Consider the following 20,387-nt stretch of genomic DNA (forward strand, 5'->3'; position numbering starts at 1 on the left):
CAAATTGCAGATTACAGATTGTTAGTTACATATATTATATACAGTATATACATTATGTTCAGTCTTTACATGTAAGGAGTGGGAGGGTACGTAGGAACATCAAAGATCACAGAATTTCTAAAGGTCATTGCGTCGAAGCCAGATGCAGGTATGGTGTCTAAAACTGTTGTAGGGCTGGTCCCTTCTTAGTTCGACTGGTAATGCGTTCCAGTGCTGAGCTGCTTGTACAGGGAAGCTATTGCCTCCTGTTTTTTTTAGGCAGAATCTGGGAATTTGGAGGCAGAAGGAATTGGCTGTTCTGGTTGGTCGTGCCGCGGTTTTTCTTATTATTCTTTCCCTAAGGTATGGGGGGGCTGCATTGTTTAAGCATTTGAAGGTTAATGTGACAATTTTGAAGGTGATCCTATCCCTAATCTTTAACCAGTTGTAGTTTATTGCGCACATTCGAGATGTGCTCTCTGGCAGGGAGGTTCAGGGCCGTTCTGAGCGCGTTGGCATGCAGGATTTGAAGTTTATTGATGATGTATTTATTTGCTCCAACATACAGTGCGTTGCAGTAATCCAATTTTGAGAGGATAAGTGCATTGGCTAGAATAATGCAGCTTGCTGGTGAGAGGAAGGGTCTGCATGCTTTAATAGGTTTGCCAGTATAGGCGGTGGATGAGGCCAGGGAGTTCACTTGTTTTCTTAGGGACAATGTGGAGTCCAAATAGAAACCCAGGGTCTTTACTTCTTTGGCGACGGGGATTATATTGCCGTCGATATTGAAGGTGCTGTAATTGGAGACAAGTTTTTTTAGGTTGTTGGGCGAGCCTAGGTTAAGAATCTTTGTTTTTTTGTCAGTCAGGCAGAGGCCATGGGTTGCTATCCATGCCTGAATGAGGGTGTAAATCTCATTCACTAAAGCTGTATCCGTTGTGAAATTGCCCGAAAGGGGGATGAGGATCTGGGTGTCATCTGCATAATTTGTGTAGGTGACACGCAATCTGTCCAATTTGTCGAATAAAGATTTAGTAAAGATATTGTACCTCGTTGGCGAGACACAGGAGCCCTGTGGGACTCCACATGTTGTCTGGATTGGGTCTGCAGAGTCTAGGGTGGAGAAGACTCGCATACTTCTATTGTCGAGAAAGGATTGGACCCAGGCTATGGCTTCACTTGAGAAGTGGGCGGCTGATGCTAGGTGTTTGCAGAGTACTGCGTGGTCCACTAAGTCAAAAGCCGCCGACAGGTCAAGGAGGAGTAGCATAGCTGTGTTTCCTTTGTTGTTGAGCTCGCCAATTTGGGCTTTAAGATCTATAAGTGCGGTCTCTGTGCCGTGCTGAGGTCTGAAGCCCGATTGTCGAGTGCCTAAGAGTTGTTTGGTCTCAAGGTATTTTTGGATTTGGAGAGGCCACTCTGTCAATTATCTTCAGGAGGAATGGGACAGTAGGAATGGGCCTATAGTTGGTGGGGATGGAAGGGTCTAGAGTTTGTTTTTTAAGCAAGGGAAGTACCCAGGATTCTTTTAAGCTGCTTGGGACAGTGTTAGATGAAAAGGAGGCATTGATGAGTTAAGTGACAAAAGGGAGCTAGGTCTCTAGCTGCATCCTTGATTATTTGGTCTGGGCAGTAGTCACCTTTGCAAATGGATGGTTTTAGTGAGGCAATGATTTTTTCAGTTTCGTGAGTGGAAACTTTAGAGAATTTGAATGGTGTTGGGCTAGGTTTGAGAGTGGGAGTGGAAGTGCTGGGAATTTCGCTGAAAGGTAGCGAGGATTTTTTTATAGCAATTTTAGATTGTAATGTTTTTACTTTGTTTGCGAGGGCATTTTGGATATTGGTACACCATTGCTTGTCTTTAGGTACGTTATCCGGTGGTGGTATGGGAGATTCTAGTTCTCGCAGGATCACAAATAATTCCTTTGTGTTGGAGCATGCTTTGGAGATTCTGTCATTATAGACTTCTTTTTTAGTTTGGGTGATTGCTTTCTTATAGTTGGTAGCACACAGTTTGAGTTTAAGTTTATTTTCAGCCGTAGGGGAGTGTTGCCATGCAGTTTCAAGCTTACTTTTTTCCATTCTCAGTTCTTTTAGGTGGGGGGTGAACCAGGTATTGAGGTGGGTTTGTTGTTTACTTTTACATTTCTTAAGCGGGGCAACGGTGTCCATGGCTATGGCCATGATGTCATTGTATAAGTTAACCATTGTGTCTGGGTCAGAATCATTTGACAAGGCATTAATAGTTGGAAGGAGCAGGGGTAGGATATTGTCGGGTGTGATGTTTTTTCTAGATCTGGTAGGGACAGACGGTACCATAGTTTTTTCATTTTTGGGCATCTTGTTAAGTGTTAAGCTGAAATCAATGAGGAAATGGTCAGTCCAGGGTTGGGGTGTTATTTTGGTGATAGTAGTGGGGCAGTTAGAGGTGACAACCTAGTCTAATATTCTCCCTTTGTCGTGGGTAGGGGTGAGAACTTTTTGGGTGAGGCCATGTCCCTCAAGCATAGTTGCAATTGCTTGCACTTGTTTGCCATCTGGGTTGTTAAGCCCTAAGTTAAGATCACCAAGGATCATTATCTGGGATGACTTTTTTTTTTTTGTTCGCTAGGAGGCTAGATAACTCCTCTTCGAACAGGCCTAAGGGCCCTGGTGGCCTGTAAATGAGATAGATAGTTAGAGTTTGGCATGGGGATATCGGTAGTTTCGTGGACAGTAGTTTGCAGGATTTTAGAGTGGGCAGCGTCGTAAACCTTATATTCAAGTTGGATTTGGCGATGATGGCTAGGCCACCACCTCTGGCGTTGGGGCGATCTAGTCTTAATAGTTGGTACTCTTTAGGTATTCCTAGGGAAAGCGCTGGACCTGCTGCATCGTGTAGTCAGGTTTCTCTGACTGCTAGAAGGTCAAGGTTGTCTGACGTTAGGATATCAGCTATTTCAGTGGCATGGGCCACAACTGATCTAGCATTGATCAGTGCTCCTATTATGGTGGTTGTTTTAGGTAGGCAGTTGGTGTTAGGAGTAACCGGGATGGGTTCTTTCATTGTGGTACTAGTAGGTATTTGTGGGTTAGATTGCATTGAATTCCTAGTATGTTTTTTAGGGATGGTACGGCGGTTCAAGTGAGCGTTGCTAGGTAGCTTAGGTTTGTAGAGGGAGGAGAGTCTAGCGCGAAGCATAGAGTTTCTATGAAGAGTGGGGCAGGGTGCATGTTTAATTTGGTCCATAGTTGCCAGTATTATTTGTAATAACCGCAAGGGGACGTATGTTGACAGAATCGTGCTAATATGCATTCTGCTGCAGTTAATGATAATATGCAATGTACTATGACGTACAGATCGATAGGCTGAATGCACAGGATCACAGGGCTAGCGCAGCGGGCAATCAGTGGACTAGATCACAGATACACAGTTGACTAGACTAAAGTGCAAATGACTATTCAGAGAGCCTAAATTCGCAAAAGAGGCTGGGCAATAGGCGGATCCGTATGCTGAGATCACAAATCATAATGGGCAATACAATGTGTTAAACACACAAGTTCACAGTGGGCTGGAGCAAGGGCAGATGTAAGCGCTGAGAGTGTGGGTGTACAAAGGTTAGAGCGATGGGTTCAGGTACAAGGTCTACCGCTCAGGTTCACCGTAGGAAAGCAATGGGCAAGTCTGTTTGCGAAGATCACAAATCACAATAGGCAATGCAATATGCTAAGCGTGCAAGATCACAGTGGACTGGAACATTGGGAGTATGCTGTGCCAGATCACAGGTTCACAGTAGGCTATAGCACTAGCAAGTGTGTAAACTGAGAGCATGAGTGCACAAGGCTAAAGTGATGGGCAGTTCAAGGTGTAGCTGTGGCTAGAGCGATGAGCAGGTTGGTATGCTGAAATCACAAATCAGTAGGCTATACAATATGTTAGGTGCACAGAATCATCATGGACTAAAGCACTGGGTACATGATATTAAGATGCATGATATGCTAAAACATATTGGGTACATGATATGCTAAAACATTGCATTGCAATATGCTGAGCGCGCGAAATCACAGTGGACTAATAGCACTGGGGTGTGTGATGGCTGGGAGCCTGGGATCGCGGTGGGTAATACAGTTAGGCAAACATAAAATCACGGTGGGCTAGCACTGAACATACGGCTGCTGTAGGGCTAGGCAGGATGGTTACTCACATGAGAGGTGTTAAAGGGTGGAAAGGTTTGGCAATGACGTTGGGTATTGCACCGTGGGAGGGATGACCAGCTGCAAAATAGAGCGCGGTATAGCTGGTGCACAATAGGATGTGGCAGTAGCATGACACGTGCAGCACACAGCACTTTAGCAGGTGCAGACATAAACAGGATGTTAGTTCAGGCGTGATAGTTCTTACCAGGTCGTAGTGTTCGTAGGTTACAAAGGCAAGTTTGCACAGCGTGGAGAAGCAGAGTTTCGTGCCCTGGCCACTGTCGACTCTGGACAGGCTCAGGACAGGGGTTGCCTTGTTGGGGTGGCCTTAGTGGGTGGGCCGGCGTTCGCCTACCGGCGAATGTGATTGGCTAATATGATTTCTGTAGCCCAATCACGGCGACTCTAGCCTGCAGAGGCTGATGATTCAAAGCCAAATTTTGCGGGTGGCCATCTTGAAGTATCAACTGCCTCGTGGGTGCTAATGAAGGCAGGACTGCATTCACGATTTTAACGGGCATCAGAAATAAATTGAAAGATGCGCTGACTCAATGCAGCTTTCAGCGAATTGTCGGGTGTAGTGCAGATTTCTAATCTGCTCATAGTAGCAAATGTCGCATGACGGGTGCGGCGGCCTGGGCAAAGCAGGATTGCATCCCTGGCCTCACCTGGGATGGATGCCCTGCTCCAGCAGTGGCATGAGGCTCCAGAAGCTCCGACGTCCAGTTTGGAATGAATGAAGGGAATCAGTAGTACTGTCCACATACGCAATCTGGAAAAAAGTAGCCCAAAAATACGATGTGCAGACCTTATATTCATACCGGGGATACTCCTCACTGCAGAAAAGGTCTTTCACCAGTGGGTCGAAAAAGTACAAATACACACGCTAGGTGACCTATTCGTCGAAGGGGCCTTCATAACACCGGAACAAGCTAAAGAGAGAGGCAGTACCACCTCCCTAGACACATTTATATACTTCAGACTGCGCTATACTATCCAAGCATTCCTCCCCTCATTCCCACAACAACCACCAACGTGGCAGCTACTTCATGGCGTGATACAGGCACAAGGAGAAGACTGGTCTCGTTGATATACAAATCTCTCCTAACCGACACCGTACTGGAAAACGCACGCACAAAAGAGGTGGGAAAAAGCTCTACGGGCTCCCATCCCAGATGAAGAATGGGTGTATATACTACAACAGACTCAAAAAGTTGCATTGAAAACGTGCTTTAAGCAAATCCATTTTTATTATTTACACCAAACATACTACACTTCAGCCAAAAGATGCAAGCTTCGCCCAGAGTCAGCAGCAATATGTGACCGAAGTGGAGCGCCAGCAGCTGACTTTTTCCATCTCGCCTGGAGCTGCCCTGTAATAGCCCCGTTCTGGTCACAGGTACTCCAAGAGATGGAGCAATAATTGGAGAAGAACTAAGACCCATCCCCACAGTAGCATTACTTGGGATGACAAAACACCTATCGCGTACAACGAGGACATTAGAAAATGTCCTGCTCGTATAAGCGCGCAGGAGAATTGCCATGTCATGGGGACAGGGCCCAGTCCCGACAATAGTAAAATGGCAGAAAGACGTACTTTATTGCCAAGATGTGGAATCAGAGTTTATTAAGACACTGCCTCTACACGCACGCCCCCCAGACATCTGGGGCCCGAATGTGGCATATTTGATCTCCAGCGCAGGAGACTCCTCATCTTCCTCGACCCCAAGGCGACCAGATGATCAAGAAAGAATACAAATCTGTGCAAACCCAAGGGGTGGAAACTGATGTATATCATCAGGGGAAAAAGACTCTGCGCTGTCCAAAGGCTCAAAGGGTGGGCCGGGGTGAGGGGCAAGGGAGATTATACCAGGGCAAGTTGACTGACCCGCGGTTCGGCAGTCCAGTTTGTAACTGTAAAGTTCAAAATGCACAAATACATTTTTTAAAAAAGAAATTTATTCTAGTTTAAGACCAAGAACTTGACTAATTGGCGTGTTTGCCGTTATGCGACACCAAAGATTTGAGTTGAAATCATCTACCCATGGAGGCCAAAGGACATTATTATTATTTATCCATAAACTGGCCCTGCATGGTGTGAGTGGGACTCTGGTTTGAAATTGATAAAGTGGGTATGTTGTTGGCAGAGAAAGTTCTTGTCTACAAATTGTTCACATTTTGGGATTTTGTGAAATCCTATAGAATTACAGCAGTCTGCTTCTCTTCCTACTGGACTTCTATGGAGACAATTACTACACAGTGATATCACCAATAGGTACACATCAATACCACAGTACAACCTTCTGGCCATTCTGAGTATGGCAATGATTTCCATATTTAAGATGGCCGCTCAGTGCACCACAGTACCGAATACCTCTACTATGAGAAGTTGAAATTAAATATTCAGCGACGTGGCTGTCAACCAAAGTGCCTCTAAATCAGCTGTTTCACACTGGCTTTGTTTCGAAGGTTGTTCTTTAGTTGTCTTCAAGAATAACTCCATATAGTTTGACAGTTATCAAGTTGTTTTAATCTCAATGTTTGGTATACACCTGCTGTAAAAACACTTATGTGTTACTTTAATTATGTAAATGTCAACTTATTTTTTTGTTGTTGCACATTTGGTTTTATTTTATTTTGCAGGTGAACATACTGTTGCAACATTACAACATTAGTGTATCTAAAAAGACAGAAATAAAAACTAGAAACCCCCCCAAAAAATAAAAATAAAATAAAAAAATCAATACTCAGTTCATATACTCTGAGTTTCTTACTGCTCCACAGGCTTCCCTCTGCCGGGCTTGAGTTTGTCTTTCCTTCGTGGGGGTTCCCTTCCCCATGTTTTACCTCATATCTTTCCACTGTCGAAGACTTTCACAACTGCAAGGAATGTACATAGATCTCTGCATAGACCTCTATGACCACTTCAACCTCTCTTTCAACAAACCTTCAATTCAAAATCTTCTCTTGCAGCACCAATGCCTCTCGGTACTTGCACTTGTTATTCTCTTTCAATTGCCTTCTTGGTCTTTTCCCATAGTCCTTATATTTCACTTTTGCCCTCTTGGCATATATATTTTACAGTTCACAAATGTCACTTTTCTCTTATTCAACTTCCTTTTCGCAGAATCCTTTGATCTCCGCTTGTAATATCTTTCAAAATTCATAACTTACTTTTTATTTTTATTTTATTGGTTTGGCTGAAAAATTCAACCTTTCAATACAAATTTAAACTGTTCATTCCAATCTACAAGCAATATATAAACAAGCGGAGCAAAAAGAAGTAAAACTAAGATAACTTGGGAATATACTCAGTTATCATCCTTCACATTAGTGTACATCAATTAAAAGTTTAAAAAGTAACATATAGCTATTAAATCAATTCATAATAAAGAACAATACATAAAAGGCAAGAGCACAAAATATCAGAAAAAAAAGAAAAAAAAACCCTTGGGTGCTTCAATTAAAATAAGGACGGGCAAAGTATAACATATCCTAATTATCTAATTATTCAATGAGGTTACAGCATTACATACATCATTATCTAACTTCAATTCATTCAAATAATTCATTGTAGCATATCCCACTAATCTCGAATACACATGAAATACATATTTCCATAGGACTTTGATCTCCATGTGTACCATGTGTTCGAATAGGCTCTTGAAGTGTTTGATTCTTATGCTGTTTAGTTCTATACATTCAGGGCCCGATTCTCAACTGGGTGGTAATTGCCAAAAATGTCATTAAAAGGGCTAAATACATTTTCGGTAATTACACCCTATTCTAAAGGTGGCGCAATATTCCGAAGTCGGAATGATTGCGCCACATTAGGAATATGGGTGCCGGTTGTTAGGAAGGGCTGAAAACCGACCTGGCAACCGGCACTCTCGTTAACTATGCATTTGCATGGTTATTCTTGTGGCACTCCTCCAATTTCGTAAGCGCTTGAAATTGGCGCTGAACTACGGTACACAATTGGTGCCGTACGGAGGAGTGCCACAAGAAGCCTTGTAAATGGAAGTGTCCATATACACCCTTGTTGTATATGGACACTGCCATGTACACCAAAGCAAGCAGTTCCAACGTTGCTGCAATGTTGAAGCTGATTGCTTTGGTGTACATGAAAGTGTTCATATACAACACACGGGTGTATATGAACACTTTCATTTACACCAAAGCGAGCAGCTTCAATGTTGCAGGATGCAACGTTGAAGCTTCTCGCTTTAAATGAAAGTGTTCCTATACACTGCACGGGTGTATATGAACACTTTTATTTAAACCAATGCTAGCAGCTTCAACGTTACATTCTGCAACATTGAAGCTGCTGGCTTTGGTGTAAATGAAAGTGTTCATGTACACCGCACAGGTGTATATGAACACTTTCATTTACAGACAGCGAGCAGTTTCAACTTTGCAGGATGCAACTTTGAAGCTTCTCGCTTTAAATGAAAGTGTTCCTATACACCACACGGGTGTATATGAACACTTTCCTACACCAAAGTAAGCAGCTTCAACATCCTGCAATGTTGAAGCTGCTCACTTTGGTGTATTGGCAGCATTTTCGTTAAATAACTATTCCCTCGTTATTTAGCGAAACTGCTGCCGTGATCTTCATCCGCCTGTTTCCTAAGGAAACAGGCGGATTACAGGGAATGCACTGTCGTGCTTTGCGATGACGCCCAGGCCCACTTCAGAATAGCAGTGGTGCCTGGGCGTCACGAAATGGCGGAGTGAATTGTGCTATTTAGCACGTTCACTGTGCCATGTTGAGAATCGGGCCCTCATTGATGAGATGCTCAAGAGATTCTAATTGACTATTGCAAAATCGACACATATAGGTTCCTTTATTATCCTTAACCCATTTCGCTGTCACTTTTCTCATTTTCCACAGATTCAATCTTAAACGCAGGAATCCTGCTCGATGCATGACATTTGGTGATTTCAATAGATAAGCCTCAGGAGACCCGAATGATTTCAGAGCAAAGGGATTTTGTTTGAAACATTTATAATTGTAGCAAGTTTCCCTGTTCCTAATAAAATCCATTTCCCACATTATACGGTTGGCTTTGTCTGGGTTTTGTAGAAGTAATTCACCAGTTATGTCAGCTTCTTGCATGAACTCCAGCGCATTGGATTTCCATTGCTTAATGAATTTGTCCTCAGATGTTCCCACATAGTCTGCCAACTGCGTAGTCAAACCATTCTGGTGTTTGTCCAACACACATTTTCTATAAAGCATGCAAACCTTCCATTGGTATACGGCATATATTGATGTTAGCTCTAGTTCATGTCTTATTAGGGCTATTGGTGTCGATTTGGGCAGGTTTAATAATCTCCTCCAATATTCTCCTTTTTTATTCCATTATATATTAGGCTTATACGCTTTTGTTTCTGCTCCATATAACAGTATAGGCAAAGCCTTTTGTTTATAGTATGTAATTAAAGGAGCAACAGTACATTTGCAATATTTTCAGTTGATAATTCTGGACTGGGATATTAAACTCTTCCATTTCAACATTAAGGTAGTCTCATTAGGGAGGTCATTAGGATCATTATTAATATTTACACCCAAATATATGTATTCACGCACTGATTCTACCACTTGGCTATTTAATTGCCATCCAAACTTCTTATTTCGTTGTTTGGCTGCCAAACTGAATTACCTGGGTCTTTTTGATGTTTATGATCATTTTATTGCAATTGGCATATGTCTCCAGCGCTTGTAACATATTACGTAATCCTAGCAGTGTTTTGGATAGCAGCAGGAGGTCATCGGCATATAACAGCCATTTGACTTCTTTTTGCCCAATTTTCGGAGAGTCAGTTATGATGTTAATAAATGTCTTGCCCAAGTCCGATATAAAGAAGTTGAATATCGCTGAGGCGAGTATACACCCTTGTTTAAGGCCTCTAGAGGTAACAATGGGATCAGATAATGAACCATAGGTGTCTTACCTTGTATGGAGCGATGTCTGCTCATGAAAGGCAATGATCCATTTTAGAATATTCCACGGGCAGTTACTTTTCATTCGTTTCATGAATAGGAGTTCTCTTAGAATTGAGTTGAACGCTGTTTTAAAATCGACAAATGCGACATACAAAGGAAGCTTCTTGCTGGCTTGTTTAGCAATGATTGCATTTATACACAACAGGTTAATACTAGTGCCTAATCCTTTTAAGAACCCTGTCTGCCATGGGTCTCTTAGGTTCTCTTTATTTAACCACCAATTGAACTTGTGGAGCAATATACGGGCAAATATCTTCCCCGGGCAATCCAAAAGGGCAATAGGCCTATAGGATGCTGGATCTAATCTATCCCCCTTTTTTGTACAGCAGTATAAGTACTGACTTCTTCCATGACTCAGGCAAAATCCCTGTGCGCATCACTTCTTCAAATATCTTCATTAGTATATTAGACCAGATCTAGGTCCCATCCCGACACTTTCTAGTACCTGCAATTCATCTTTGTATAGATTAAAGCCCATATGAAAAAGAGTGTCCCTGGCATACCACAAAATATCAGCTAATACAGCCGAACAAAGAGAGATTCGAGATCTCGTGAGATCCTGATCATTTAAAATGTCGACTCTGTGGATATCTGATGTGGTTATGTTTCTTAGTTCTGATATCTCCTTATCAAGGTTTAGGATGCTTGATCGATTGAAATCAAACTGAGCAAACGGGTGATCTCTACATTCCAAGATAAAACAGCAAGATTTATATTGTTCCACCACCCTTGATCTAAATGTGTGATCTTTGGTTAAATTGATATTCTTCTTCGATTGCGCTGGTTGACTCGAGTTGCCACTATCTGTTAGGTTTCCACCTACATTTGTTAGGAGGAGTTTAGTAGGGCGCAGTTCAGAGTTAGGCCAGTTTTTCTGGGCGTCCTTGTCTGTTTCAGTTTGTGCTTCTCCTTCTGTCTGTCGACCATATATCATTCTACAGTTTTGTTTATCTCTTCCCTCATTTGGGCATCCGTTAGTCCACTCAATCTCCTCTCCGTCTGTTCAGAGAGACCTCTAGTAACGATAGGTGGCTGCGATTGAGATCTTTCTTGCTCTCTCATACGATAATCCTCTGCCACTAGGTCGTCTAGTGGTTTGTGGCACAAGCTCGAAGTTGGTTTCACTTTGCCATTCTCAGGTCGCTGTAACAATTGGCCAGTACTTCCCTGGTTCCCTTCCCTTCCATCGTTAGTTGTTTTTGCAACATTTGTAATCCTCAAGAATCGTCTCGTTTTCACACTTGTTTTGTTAGCTGGTTAAGTAGCAGGCGCCTTTTTTGCCTTGATTCTCACGACCTTTACCAATTTGTTGGATTTTTTTTTTCTGTGTTCACCCTTGCAGGTATCGTGGACATTTCTTGTTGGTGTTTCTCACAATGTACATCCTCCACTTTTTCCCTTGAGATGGAGTCGCTTTTAACCTTTTCCCCAACCTCACCGCATGATGCAACCTGTGGGTCGAGTTCGAGATCCTTAACCAGTTTTTTCATACGGGTGGCTCCACTGAAGTTGAACTGTTTTAACTGTAACATTCCCTTATTTCCATACTCTTGCAGTGATTCTGTTTGAGCATCAGAGTCTTTAACGCCACAGTGTCTAAAGATCTCATACTGTGGTTCACATTCTCTTGAAGCTCCAACCTGCACCCCATCCTTATTTTGAGTTGTCAGTTTTGTTAGCAGTATGGTTGATAGTTGATTTTTTGATCCATTGCCTCATACAATTTGGCTAGACATAATAGAGCTGTAATCATAGACAACAGTGTTGTACTCATATCTGCTTGTGTTAAGTTTTCTTCCGTGGATGGATCAGTAGGTCGCAAGAAATGTTGCCCATCCCGAGGTCTATTCGGTTGTCTTGGAGTTGGTGGTTCAAATGAAAGTGAATTTACAGATGCTTCTTCTTTTGAGCACACTGATAGCTCAGGGGATGCTTCAGTCCTTTTGTTCACTGATGTTTGCATCTCTTTGTCTCCTTCCGTTCTCCCAGGCAGGATACAGTCACTTGAGTTTTGCCTTTGAATTGGAGACAGATCATCAGCATGCATTAAGTCCCGCGTATTAGAGTGGATCAATACAACTCCTTCTTCATAAACCGAGGCCGAGCTCATGTTCATAAAGTTGAGGGCCTCTTCATCTACTTGCCCTGTGATATGCATGTTTTGATAGGCTTCTCTTAGTCTTTGCTGAGATTCTACAGTGCATGGTTTGGGTGGATTCTCATTAATCTTGTCAAGTTTTTTATGCAACGCCAATATATTGTCATCACAACGTTTACTTTCATTTCCCATGGTTATGTCTGATATCGTGCTCCCAGTTTTATCGCTGTTCGTTATTGGCCCATTGATCTTAATAGCAGCCACCTCTTTATCAAGTCGACAGTTCAATTTGCGCAATTTATCTTGGTTTGCGTGGCTCCCTTTAGGCATCTCAATTTTATTTGACTCAGACCCCTGTATCACACCACGGTTGTAATATTGTTGAATGTCAGATCCTCTTGAAATAGAGTGATTTCTATTTTTATTCAGTGTTCTTACGTCGTTTAGCCGACCCAATGTATATTTTTTTTGTTTCTGTATTGGCGTATCAAAGATTGCTTGGGAGACATTTGAAGTCATACTAGTCCCTTCCTTAAATAAAGCCACATTCGCAGCCGGCATACCAGTTCTCAATGTGAACTGCCCCTTCTACATTCTCCCATAGCAGGGGTGTATATGAGTTACAATGAGAGAAATCACTCTTGCAAGATTTAAGACGCAATATATATCACAAGCAGGCCTTAAGCGGCATGACAATCCTTCAACTATGCATCAGTGACACTCAATGGGTTCACAATCACTATTTCAGAGTGTATTATCTAATTTTCAGCTGGTATTTGGGAGACCCTCACACCATTAGCATTCACTAAACATACATCTACGCAAAATTAAACAATTAGTAAATGCTTTTGATTTCTATTGGCGTGAATATCACTCTTGTGGCCACCACACATGTAACACCATACTAGAATAAACCACACTGAATGTTACCTTAGCTTACTAAAAGTACTTGCCCCCGCATTCCCGGGTATCCCGCTAGACAGCGAGACAGCAGGCAAAAACACTTGCCAAAAGCACTTCACAAATGTGCACGTGCAAATGCGCGTGCACCGTTCTTTTTACTATTTCCGGGTAGGTGGGCGGGATTAACACTACAACATAAGCAGAAAAACAGAGAAGAATTACTGGATGAATACAGCTATTGCAATCCGAAGGCAGTCTATGGCAGTCTATGTACCAGTAGCAATCCAACAATATCGTACCAGTCCAATCAGCTGGCTGGATTTTCGCTCACGGGGTCAAAACAGGTACGTCTCAATTCCAGCGCTGTCGTAGCTCACCCCCCGGGAAGCGGGACACAGCGAGACAGCAGGCAAAAACACTTGCCAAAAGCACTTCACAAATGTGCGTGTGCATCGTTCTTTTTACTATTTCAGGGTAGGTGGGCGGGATTAACACAGTCCAATCAGCTGGCTGGATTTTCACTATATGTCACGGGGTCAAAACAGGTACGTCTCAATTCCAGCGCTGTCGTAGATCGTAGCTCACAATCCGGGCAGCGGGACACAGCGAGGCAGCAGGCAAAAACACTAGACAAAAGCACTTCACAAATAACATTTCAGAGCGACTTTTGAATGTGTGACTTGCTCTAGCAGGACCACTCTGCTACTTTGTATCCTTGTCTTTCAACAATTATTCTTTTCATCCGTGTTTTATCAGCACATGCGCAACCTTCAACTTTCAAATTACAGTAATTTCCCTTTAAAATCAACTGGACTGTTGTTTCCCTCGATAACTCACCGGCTATGTTAATTGGATTTCTTTCATTTCTTTCCTGTAGCTCAAGGCCATTACCAATGCCTTTTTTGCTCCTCCCCAACTCCGCGGTTCACCTGGGAGGGTTGCAGGACGCTTTCTGGCAACTTGAAGGTTTCTTTCCTCCTCTGGCTCGGCTTTGCTCTTTGAATGCTCACGGCCTCCCGAAAGCATGGACATCTTGCCTGCCTTTCTCTTATCCTCTCAACTGTTGATCAGCCCGTTGGCCTTCCACCGTCCACAGCCTGGTTTGCATCAGCCTCAGAAGAGCTGTTCCTTCTCATACCCGGCCTCCCTCAAAGTGTGCCTGTGTGCGCCACCTTTTATCTTCCCAGGGAGTGTTACTAAGTGGCAGGTGTACATTGTTAGAGCTACGTGCCTGACTCTGCCTGGCATCATTACAGGGACAGTACCAGTGCAAGTCAGGGGAGGTAATCCTTCGACCCTCATTCCTCATCTTCCTTGGTGCAGTACATTTGTCAAAGTAAAGTGGGGAGGAATTATGGGAGTTGTAGTTTCCCATAAAATAAGCAGGGATAGAGGTTAGATGGGTTGTGGAAAAAGAGGGCTACCATGTCTCACCATTGAGTGTTTCTTCCCCACTCCCCGAGGACCCCCTACCAAGGTGATCCTACCGTGCTTGTCCACCCCCAGGGTCGAGAAACAAAAGCGATGGCATTTCCATGGCCACCAGAGTACGGTATTCCCAAGGACTAGGTTGTGAAACACCCTCTGGTTTTTCACAGACAGGATTGGCAGTGGTCTGTTGATATGCAGTTGGACATGTCTCTGTGTGGTGTGTGCTACATTGGAAGACATGGTAGCATGGTTACATTCCTGTTATAGCACGTTGTATTCGCCGCCCTCTGCTTGTGCTCCAGCATCACCCTTTGCTGACCCAACACCCTTATTCCTTCAAGATGCAGCACAGTGATGCATCTTTCCTCCAAGGGCATGAGCTTGATGGATGATGCCATTCCGCCGCGCTGCCAGCAGGTTTCGCACTCAGAGGCGGAGATCATCCCGCCGCTTGTGGCAGTAACGTGCACTGCGGCAGATAGGGCCCACAACCGAGACTGCCACCTCCTACCATATGGTGGCCTTGTGTTGCTGGCTGGTGCGCCTGCAGTCAGGCGAAAAGAGCTCCTTGGCATTGTCCACTAATATGTCAGTAAGCATGGTGATTTAGGATCTGCAAATCGTGATTTCTGCATGCAGACTTGGGTCACCCGCAATTTTCCTCCTCCAGACATGTTGCCGGTCTTTCAGAATCCGGATGCCAACAGGAAGTGGTGAATTTCATATGGATTGTGTTCCTGCGATGACGTTTCCGGTGACAGTGTTTCTGCTACTGGTGTTTCCGATGTGGCTCTGACGGTAGCGGTGGGACCAGCATTGTGGGTCAGGGTGACTATGCGCACATGGGCTATTCCCGGTGATTCCGTGGTCACAGTGTCACCGTTTGCATCATGCCGGACTGTGCATGCTTGTGCACTTGAGATGGGCCGGTGATTCTGTGATTGCGGATAATGGAAATGGTGCCATCATCATCACAGAATCACTGGGAATTTTCTGGCAAACTTGTAATGAGGCCCAGTGTGTAGACTGACCCTTTACCCCCTGGATAGTCATGCTAGATGTCTGTGTATTGCTCTTGTCGGGACTGGGGATTAGGAAATGTATTACATTTATGCTGATTTTGGAGTAGGAAATGTGCCATATTTAAGTGGATTCGGAGAGGGGAGGAAATGTGCCGCATTTAGTTTGTGTTTGAGGGTAGGAAATGTGTTACACTTAGATGGATTGCTGCAGCAGGAAATGTGTTACACTCAGATGGATTGTAGGGGCAGGAAATGGGTCAGAATGAAATTGTCAGAGGAATTTGTCATACTTGGATTGTTTGTGAGGGACTGGAATTGTGTTACACATAGATAGTTTGCTGGGGTAGGAAATGTGTTATACTTGTCTGTGAGCAACAAGCAATGTGTTGTCAGAGGAAATGTGTTACTCTTGAAGCATTGTGAAGTTTAGCACATGCTTGCATTAAAAGAAACAGTGTAGTTTAGTTGTCTCATTTCACCTGAAGAACTTAGGCTGGCACCAGTATTGCTCTAAGAAGAACAGTAATGGACGTTCTGAAGGGTAGCAAGTGTATGCATTAAACTGATCTGGGAATGGTAATTTGTGCTGCACCTATAATGTTAGCCCGCCTTTCACCCCAGATCTCAGCTGGTAATCCTTCCATTACACCTAAAGATCTGTGTGGTAAGTCCTATGTTAGCACCTGCGTCACAGGGCAGTGCTCCGGTAAGACAAGTTCTGCAGAGCGCCGTTGTGGCCCATTTCCTGCACCTCTAATTACTGATACACAAGTTATACAGTTTTGAAAGCACCACTAAAACTGAAAAAACAAACACCTAAAACCAGAAATCCTATATGAACTTTATTGCAACCACAGTTGTCTGGCGACATCGGGACTGCATTTTCAACAAATGAAAAGCAGGTTTTTCTGGGGCTGAAGTGTGTTGTACTGTTGCTCCCTTGGTGTGATGGACTGCCATACCAGTATCACCAGTTAGGATTGATAAGAATGAGCGGGCCATGAAGAATGGGTCATGGAGCTTGTGTACAGAGGGCTCTTTGCATTGTACATTTGCCTCCACGCAGCAATGGTGTTCTTCAATGCACGTAGTACAACGCATAGTAGTTCAGATGTCAGTCAATGTTTGGTTTGTTAGTAATTGCAAATACATTCAGTGACTATGATGTGCAGATCCCATCGCCTTCTTCCGACTTATCAACAATGCGGAGATGCAGGATTTATGGCATGCTTTCATGAAATCATTCATATATGCTAACTTTTACATGCAGTATTGTGCGTCCCTTTCTAAGCCCTGCTTCTCCCTCCCCACCAGGCTCGTACTGGTCTGTAGGGCAATAGGGCAACGCCTGAACCAAAAACGCAAAATGGTAGTGTAGGGCTGTTTTTTTGGTCAAAGTGTGCCACTTTTTTGGCAATGTGGGACAGTTTGATAAGTAACTTCACCATGCGGTTAGTACCCTAAATTATTTTTGTATTTATTAAGCGCATTTGGTTACATATCTGTGACCTTTGACAGTATCTTGACACTTACACACCATTAAAACATTTCATTTGCATTAAAATGCATTTCTTATTGCCTATAAAAACTTCCAAATATACCAAAATTAAAACTTCAACATTAGTCATTCATGATAAAGTTCCAATTTTAAATTACTTACAACTGAAGTGACAATTTATTGGCTGCCAACTGCTATATATGGAACGCCACTGATGTAATCACCAGCGATTCAGGGCCAAAAATTGTACTTCACAACTGATCCGATGTGCGAAGAACAAATTTACTATACGCTTTGTCATATTCTGAGTTAAGTGCTACACATTGGGCCTCATTATGAGGTTGGAGGTAGCCTTGCCGGGTTTCCCGGCAAGGCTACCCCCAAACTCGCATCCGACTCCCGCGAAAGAGGCAATCACCGGGCCATTCCAACCTCGGTCGACCCGGTAATTCCCCTTGCGCTGGTGCCGGAGCCGGTACCTCTCCATTCCCATTTGAGCCCCCATAAGGCGGAATGGGGAGGATGGTAGCAGCGGTACCGTTTATAACGGTACCGTTGCTACCATCATGTTCTGCTTGTGGATACCGGTACGGCCACCTGGTCAGACCAGGTGCCTGCAAGGGCACCCGTGAGCAGAAGTCCTAGTATATGGCGGTACGGTAGCAATGGTGCCGGTAGCGATACCGGCACCGTTGTTGCCTTACCGCCATACTCTTAATGAGGCCCATTGTGTCGTAATATACGTCATGGCATTTCTACCTGTTTAGTCGTTCAGCCCAACGGAGTCCAGCCCATGCACCAGTATTTTCTAATACCGACAGTTTGTGCATTCGAACCGAAAGGATAAACCTAATCAATGCCGGGACAGGGAGCATTTTGAGAAACGACTTTGGACGGGCTATGGAAAACCGTTACGCAAAACTTGGGCTGTATCATGGTTTCTGGACTTCTCCTCTATCTTTGTTAAATTGAAGTCCAGCCATGAATCCAGGACACTGTGTAGACCAATTTAAAATAAATGTGACTTCACCATTACCTCCAGGGTCTTAAACCATAGACTTTTGCTAACCCTACTGGAATGATGAATTGTCCGGTTTAGCAAGGTATCTTCTCCCAAACAGCCATAGTACATTTTGGCCCAGAATTTACATGCCGAAATCTTCCGGAGTGATAAAAGGGACTGAACACCCAGGTCCAGTCTTATTGCCTGCACCGGCACCATCTATGGCAGACCTTTTAATGACCGTAGGATTTTACTTTCCAGATTTGGAAGCCCATCAATTGCTCTTGCCAGGAACCCTTCCAGGGTGTAAATTATGCTTGGTATAATTGAGGTCCTATATGCAATATTTCTTGCCTCAAATGAACGGCCCCCATGAGCATCTGTAAATATTTTGATCGACAACCACTTGTGCCAAGCCTTGTGAGTTATACCTTCCGCCAAATATGAAGGTAAGATGGAGGCTCTAATGCAAATATCAAGGTATTTGTTTTCAGATACCTGTTCTAACTTGGCGCCACCTAGCTTCCAGACAAATGAGGGAGCACCACAAGCCCTTTTCCGACACGTCATCATTTTAGTTTTCATGGTGTTAGGGCTAAGGCCATGGTCACTGGCAAATGCATATAGGGCTATCAAAGAGCGCGGGAGGCCAACTGGTGTGCAGTCAAGAATTACATTTGCTGCTGTACCGCAGTGGGTGGTTCCTGTCAGCCTTCATTGTCAAAGGTAACTCAGATATATAAAGATTAAAAAGAAGGAGTGCTAGTGGGCATCTCTGTTTTGACCCTCGATTGGTAAAAAAGTAATTGGACAGCACACCCTCCTGGGACAGACTAACCCTGACCTGCGTGTCGTTATATAGTGCCTTGATAAAGTAAAGGAGTAATGGGTCTAAAGCCCACTGCGCAAACTTTCCCTGATGTTTAGATCCAATCACGCTATCAAAAGCGGCTGAGTAATCTACAAAGCACAAATACAACACTGTTCCCAGATAACACTGTGTGCTTGAGATCAGGGTTAGAGGGGCCCAGATTGAATGGCTAGTCCCAAAGCTCTTTTTAAATGATGTCTGCTGAACATTCAGCAGACACTTCTCCAGAACCCAAGAGGATAGCAACTCCAGCAATACATTTGCAAATATTTTAGAACTGCAGTCCAGCATTGCTAGTAGCCTATAGTTTAGAGGTTGATTAGGTGAACCTTTCTTGTGAACTGGTATTAAAATTGAACTTTTCCAAGAACGAGGAACTGTCCCAGTTTCACATATCTGCCAATACAAATGATAAAGGAACGAGGCCCAGAATTGGGCAGCACTCTTTAGGACCACATTGCACAGTCCATCGGGGCCAGTGGCCCTGGAAGCCTTAGATCTAACCATATTGGCCACTAAATCTGCCTCCCTGATGTATGTGCTTACTAATGTATCACGCATAGACTTTGGTTCTTCAATCATGTTCGTTCCTTCTCCCACCAATATGCATTCTCTATAAAAAAAAAGGACCCATTGCTCCTCTGATATGGGAGAGATCTCATTGGTCAAGTTACACGCCCCATGGCTACGTATAAAGTACCAAAATGTCTTTGTATCATGAGTCTCAATCAGCACATTTATGAATTTCCAACCTGCATTGTTCACCAAGAATCTATATCCCTTCAACCAACTCTTATATCTTGCCCTAGCAGTTGTTATAATTTTCGTTTTCTCCCTTCAAATTATCAAGGCGCTTCTCTTAACTTTCCGAAACGCTGTATTAAGCTTTTTTTCCTTTTTTGTTATTCCAAAATCAAATTTGACGGCCAGCTCAGCCCAGTGGTTACTCTTAAGTAAGTAGCTATGCTCCTTGGGACCAAATACAACCTGCAAATTCCCCAGATCCCCATTACATTTCCTCAATATTTCCTCTTCCATATAGCCACAGTGCCCCAGGCTCATATTACATGTTTGTATATTTACAGCTGTCCACCACAGCCTATTTCCCTTAATACCATGGGATTAAAACACAGGCTATCGCTAGATTTTTCCTGGGACCCTAGGCAGTTCATATATAGCATGACATGGTTGATAGCCTTGGTGACTCTACTCTCCAACTCAGGCTTATATCTGGCGATTCGAGGGTCGGTGAAGATGAAGTCAATACAGCTACTGTAAAGTCCATTAGACCACATAGTCTGATCTTCTTCATACTTAACTGTCATAGGGATAAATTCAAACTCTGCTAATCCCCTTGTCCATTCCCTTGCCATAGCCCCCACGGTTCCCTTCTTTC

The sequence above is a fragment of the Ambystoma mexicanum genome, chromosome 9, assembly GCF_040938575.1.
Source record: "Ambystoma mexicanum isolate Mex_15411 chromosome 9, UKY_AmexF1_1, whole genome shotgun sequence".
In the NCBI taxonomy this organism is placed as follows: Eukaryota; Metazoa; Chordata; class Amphibia; order Caudata; family Ambystomatidae; genus Ambystoma; species Ambystoma mexicanum.